This window comes from Mastomys coucha, unplaced genomic scaffold (assembly GCF_008632895.1).
Source record: "Mastomys coucha isolate ucsf_1 unplaced genomic scaffold, UCSF_Mcou_1 pScaffold12, whole genome shotgun sequence".
In the NCBI taxonomy this organism is placed as follows: Eukaryota; Metazoa; Chordata; class Mammalia; order Rodentia; family Muridae; genus Mastomys; species Mastomys coucha.
The window spans coordinates 11,742,696-11,747,852 of record NW_022196894.1 but is presented as its reverse complement, the minus strand read 5'-3'; positions in this window follow the sequence as shown (position 1 = coordinate 11,747,852).

Here is a 5,157-nt window from a genome sequence, read left to right as displayed (position 1 = left end):
TCTGAGTTTGAGGCCAGCCTGGTCTACAGAGTGAGTTCCAGGACAGCCTAGGTTATATGGAGAAACCCTGTCTCGAAACAAAACCAAAAACAACAACAACAACAACAACAAAACTAAACTAAATTTTCAGCTTTAGTCTCATTAGTTCTTTTTTCTGTGATACTGAATTTTATTTAGCCTTTCTATAATTGTTTTAAAATTTCATACATGCTGATAAAGTGTTTTGATAGAGATGGCTCAGTGGTTAAGAGTGCTTCCAAAGGTCCTGAGTTCAATTCCCAGCAACCACATGGTAGCTCACAACTATCTGCGATGTGATCTGATGCCCTCTTCTGGTGTATCCGAAGACAACTACAGTATACTCGTATACATAAAATAAATAAATAAATCTTTAAAAAAAAAAATCTCTCTTCCATTTCCTCTCACCTAGTTTCTTCCCTGTTCTACCATTTTAATCCATCATCCTCGTGTACCTTTTACATTAAGCCCATGCATCCATTTATTACTGTCTGTATGTGTGGCAGTATAGGACTCCAACCCTCCCATCCCCCTAAGAGCCACTAATTCTCAGTAGCATCTCAGATAGAAGGAGGTCTTAATGACATTCTCCCCATCCTTGCTAAGATTTGGTTGGTTTCAGCTTGTGCAGTCCTAGAAGCTGTAAATTCTTGTGTGAAACTGTTTTGCCAGAATGGTTTCACTGTACACATCCCCTCCATATGACTGCTACTTGCTTCTTCCCTCCTCCAAGATGATCCCTATACATTGGGAAAGTGATACTGATGTCCCCTTTATACCTGAGCACTTCCCAGACTCTCATTCTCAGCAAGCTGACCAGTGTGTCTGTGTTAACTCACATCAGGTAGCACCTACAGGGTATCCTTTCAACAAAGTTTATTGAATGGCTTTAAGTGGTTTGTAAGTGGCCATGATAAAAGAGAAGATTAGGTTATTTAAGCTAAAGCCAAATGTAAGAATTAACTGAGCTTTCCTATAAAATTCACTATGAACATATGGAAATAGCATATAAGGCAACCATCAGAAAATGTTTTTAAGAAATAACATACTTGAGGTGGTGAGATAGCTCAGTGATCAAGAGCAGTGATTGTTGTTCCCGAGGAGTCAAGTTCAATTCCTAGTATTCACAGAGTAGCTTACAACTATCTGTAACTCCAGTTCCACAGAATCCAATGCCCTTTCTGGCTTCCACAGGCACCAAGCACATGATGCACAGACACATATGCAGTCAAAACACCCATAGGTGTAAAAATAATTTAAAAAGTAAAAGAAATAATAATGTACTAAAATTAAGGATGATACATATGAATAACACTATACTATATAACACAGGTAAATTGCTCCTTTATTATTCAAGACATTTCTTGTGAGTGAGTCAGGATCCCTAATCCTGGTGTGGGACCCAAGTCTGAGCTTCATGAGTAAGTAGGCGACAGGGATCTTGAGGATCTCGTATCTGGTGACCATATTTTCCTCATTTTTAAGGTAGAACAATGAGGGATCACGTACCTGCCGTAGAAGAGGAAGCAGAGTCAAGGGACGCGGAGAGCCTGCTGGGGCAAAGCTCAGAGTCAGACACAGCTATGGATGGGAGGCAGGGAAGCTGGTGTTCATAAGTTTGGGTGGAAACTTTACAGAAAAGGAAGTTCTAAGTGTTTCCACACACACAGCTTGGAGAATGCCACGCGGAAGCTCAAGCTAGAGCTATGGAAAAGGCTATCTGAAGCAAAGTAGCCCGGGCATGCTTTCGGAGTTCTTTTATCAAGGGCTGAACTGCTACATACCACTTAGAGGGACTGCAGCTCCCTAGGTCTCATCTGGGCCACCTACAAGAACTTTAGGTCTTGGAATCCTGATTTTGGTAGAAATTAGTAATTTATTCTCTTACCTTTGCATCTCTTCCATGAAATATTATCTCTAACAAATTTCCCCAAGAGAAGTTACATATTTGCTACTTAAACCACTAAGGATTGTCTCTTCCTGGACTTCTGAAGCATCAGGTGAAGCATCCTCTGAAGTGTCACGTGGGCTTGTGAGGTGGTGATAGGAGGCAATGTATCCAGGGAGAAGGTTCTTGCAAATCTGGATTAGGTACAGTTAGGATGGACACTCAGAGTGAGGCTGTTCATGCACTCCAAGCTATTGCTGACTGAACAGAGAAGATGAAAGGCCTTGCTATAAACCGAAAGGGAATGGCAGCTATGAAGGAATGGGGCAATGTGGCCATGGAGGAACTCAGACCCTAGAGCTCCCTTCTTTGCTGTAGAGGTATATAGGGGGTACTGGCAGGAGACCTAAAGTCACGGTGTGAGGAGTGTCAGGTATGTCTGCTATAGGGTTCCATCTCTTATGGCTGCCGTGTTGGCTTTCTGAAGCTAGTTGTGGGATGCAGGGTGTGAGTGCTGCTTGGCTCCTGTACAGCACCATGTGTCTGGGGCTGTGATTACCCGAGGCAGCTCTCAGCAGGCCAGGACTCGCTTGTGTACATAGCTGAGGATAATGACAACATCCTTACTCTGCAGGTGCCTGCTGGCGATGCAGAGCCTTGTAGGAGCAGGTGAGCAATGCTTCAGTCAGGTGAATGTAATTCTTACTGAGCCTGTGTACTGACAGGCTTCCAGGTACCCCAGGAATGTCTTATGTGAATAGCAACATTGGCCGCTGGATACCTCTATGAAGACACAGACCACCAAAACTAAGTCCTTGGGAGCCATTCATGGTGGTAGATGTCTGATGCACTGGCACTACAAAGGCTATATTAGCCTTGCCTACAAAGTGATACTATGTCTAAGAAACAAACAAACAAAACCTGTCTCTGAGGAAATAACCTTTTTATAATTTGCTAAGATGATACAAAATAATCATTGATGTTTTTATTAGCAAATCTGGTCAAAACATTTTATAAAAAAATATTTCTCTACAGAGATGTCTTTGGATGTGCAAGCCACATTTTGACTAAATTTCCAGTCTGTCCCATGACTGTGCTTATAATTCAAATATCTAAGTGGCCTGTACCCATTGCTCAGAGGCTTTTGGTCATTTGATTGGGTTCTCCATGGAATCAGACACCTATTAACACAAGTTACTGTCAATTAGCTTATGATGGTCTGAGAGTACCAAGGTAAATCTCATAATGCCTTTGTCCAAGTTTATATTCTATGTCAAAATATAAGTCCTTGAGCTTCCTTGAGAGTTCTTAATCAAGGAGGGTTTGGCTACAATTAGTACATTAAGGCTACTTTCCTCTAATCCCATTTATTTTACATATTTATGACACTAGTTTTCAAATGAATTCATAGACAGGGTAAAAGCCCCCAAACGTGTTCTCAGATATTCTTAGTTTCCTGGAAAACCCACCAAAATTGTTTTATTTCCCCAAAGCTTTTAAATTCACCACACACCCTGCCTCCCTTCAGGTCATTGCCTGGGACTCTAGAAGCCTACCTCAACCTGGTTCCTGGCACACACAGAAGGTCTGTTTCACCACTTCACCTGGTCTCAAGGTTGCCCTCCTAGTGTAAATACTCATGGTGGAAAACATTCCCTTTACACAGAGGAATTCTGTCCCCTGCAGGCATGTGGGCTTGGCCTTTGGTCCTAATTAAGTTGTTACCTGACCACCTAAGGTCATGGTTCTTAAGATGAACATTCAAGAAGACAAGAGGGTGGGGGGGGCGATGGCAGATGCAAGTGCTCTCTTGATTATTAGATGGTTTATGTCATCTCTAGACATGAGAAGTCTTACTCTTACCAAGGGCTGTGCCTTTGCGTGTAGAGAGCAGGACTGTCCTGGTTTTGCTTGTCTATTTTCCATGGTGAAAGAGAAAAGACAAGCTCAGTTTTTCAAAAAAAAGGTAACCAAAGAAAACTAAGGTTCTTGCTTATTTGGGTAACATTAGGGATCTGACTGAACTGGAGGACAGACTGTGAGCAGTTAGGGAGGACATGGCTTTGTGGGAAGGGTTCACAGACTCAGTTAGAGAGCTCTGTATCTTCTGCGCCGAGGACACTGTTTCCCAGAGCTGTTTTACTGTGCATTTGACAGTGTTGCTTCTGAAGGCAACAAGCCTGAACGTTACCTGTGTGTGTGCTGCTCTCCATCTGAAGACTCTAGGTTCTTTACACCTCAGACTCAGTCCTTATCTATAGGCTAGCAAGAAGAGACTCTGGCTCCACTTCCTTTTCAGTCCTGTGCCCAGCAACTCCCTAGTTTCAAGGCCTGGGAACTATGGAATTCTATGTTACTCACATACAGAACCAGCTTTTGATTTACAAGAGCTTCACTCCCTTCTTGGCATTTCCTCTAAGGACAACTGTGAAGGATCTAGGTGCCATTTCAGGTCTCTGTCAGATATGCGAAATTGTTCCAATTCTCAGTAAGAGACCATGCTCCCCTATATATCTCATTGCTAACATTCTATTTTTAATTAAATTAAATTAGTCAGTTTTACTGTGTGCTGTTTTAGAGCTGTCATACTTGGAAAGATCTCTTGACCTCTGCAGGTTTTCTGAAACTCAGTTCTCCTAAAAGGTGAGCTCTCACCCTTCATCCTTGTAAGTTTGATTTTACATCTGCATGTGGAACAACACAGACCTGAGCATTCCTCACCAGTAGGACTTGCCAGTGCCATGTGGAGGGCTGAACTACTGTTCACTTCCATTTGGTATATGTAAGTTCTTCCCCTCGACAAACCCGATATTGTTCATACCAAATCCATGATGCCAGGATAAGACATGACTTCTCATTATTATAACTAATCTGATTTTCAATCCCTTCCTCCAGGGTTTCCTTCTTCAGTACTGGTGATCAAACCCAAAATGTTATGAAAGTACTTTACCACTGAGCTGCATTTTCAGCCCTTCCATGCTGTTCTTTATACAAGTAGAAATCTGCAGCAGTCTGAAGTTTTCAGACAAATAGACACTCCTATCAATGGTGGACACCAAAGAAGCCAGGAGGAAATCCAACACAAGACGATAGACGAAGCCTTTCTTAAGAGAAACATCTCCAGAATCTTTCCTACTTTTGCTTTCAGTTCTCCAGCTTCTGGGAAGAATGCCCATTACAGAGACTGTGTGTGTGTTTGTGTGTGTATGTGTGTGTGTTTGTGTGTGTGTGTGTGTGTGTGTGTGTGTGTG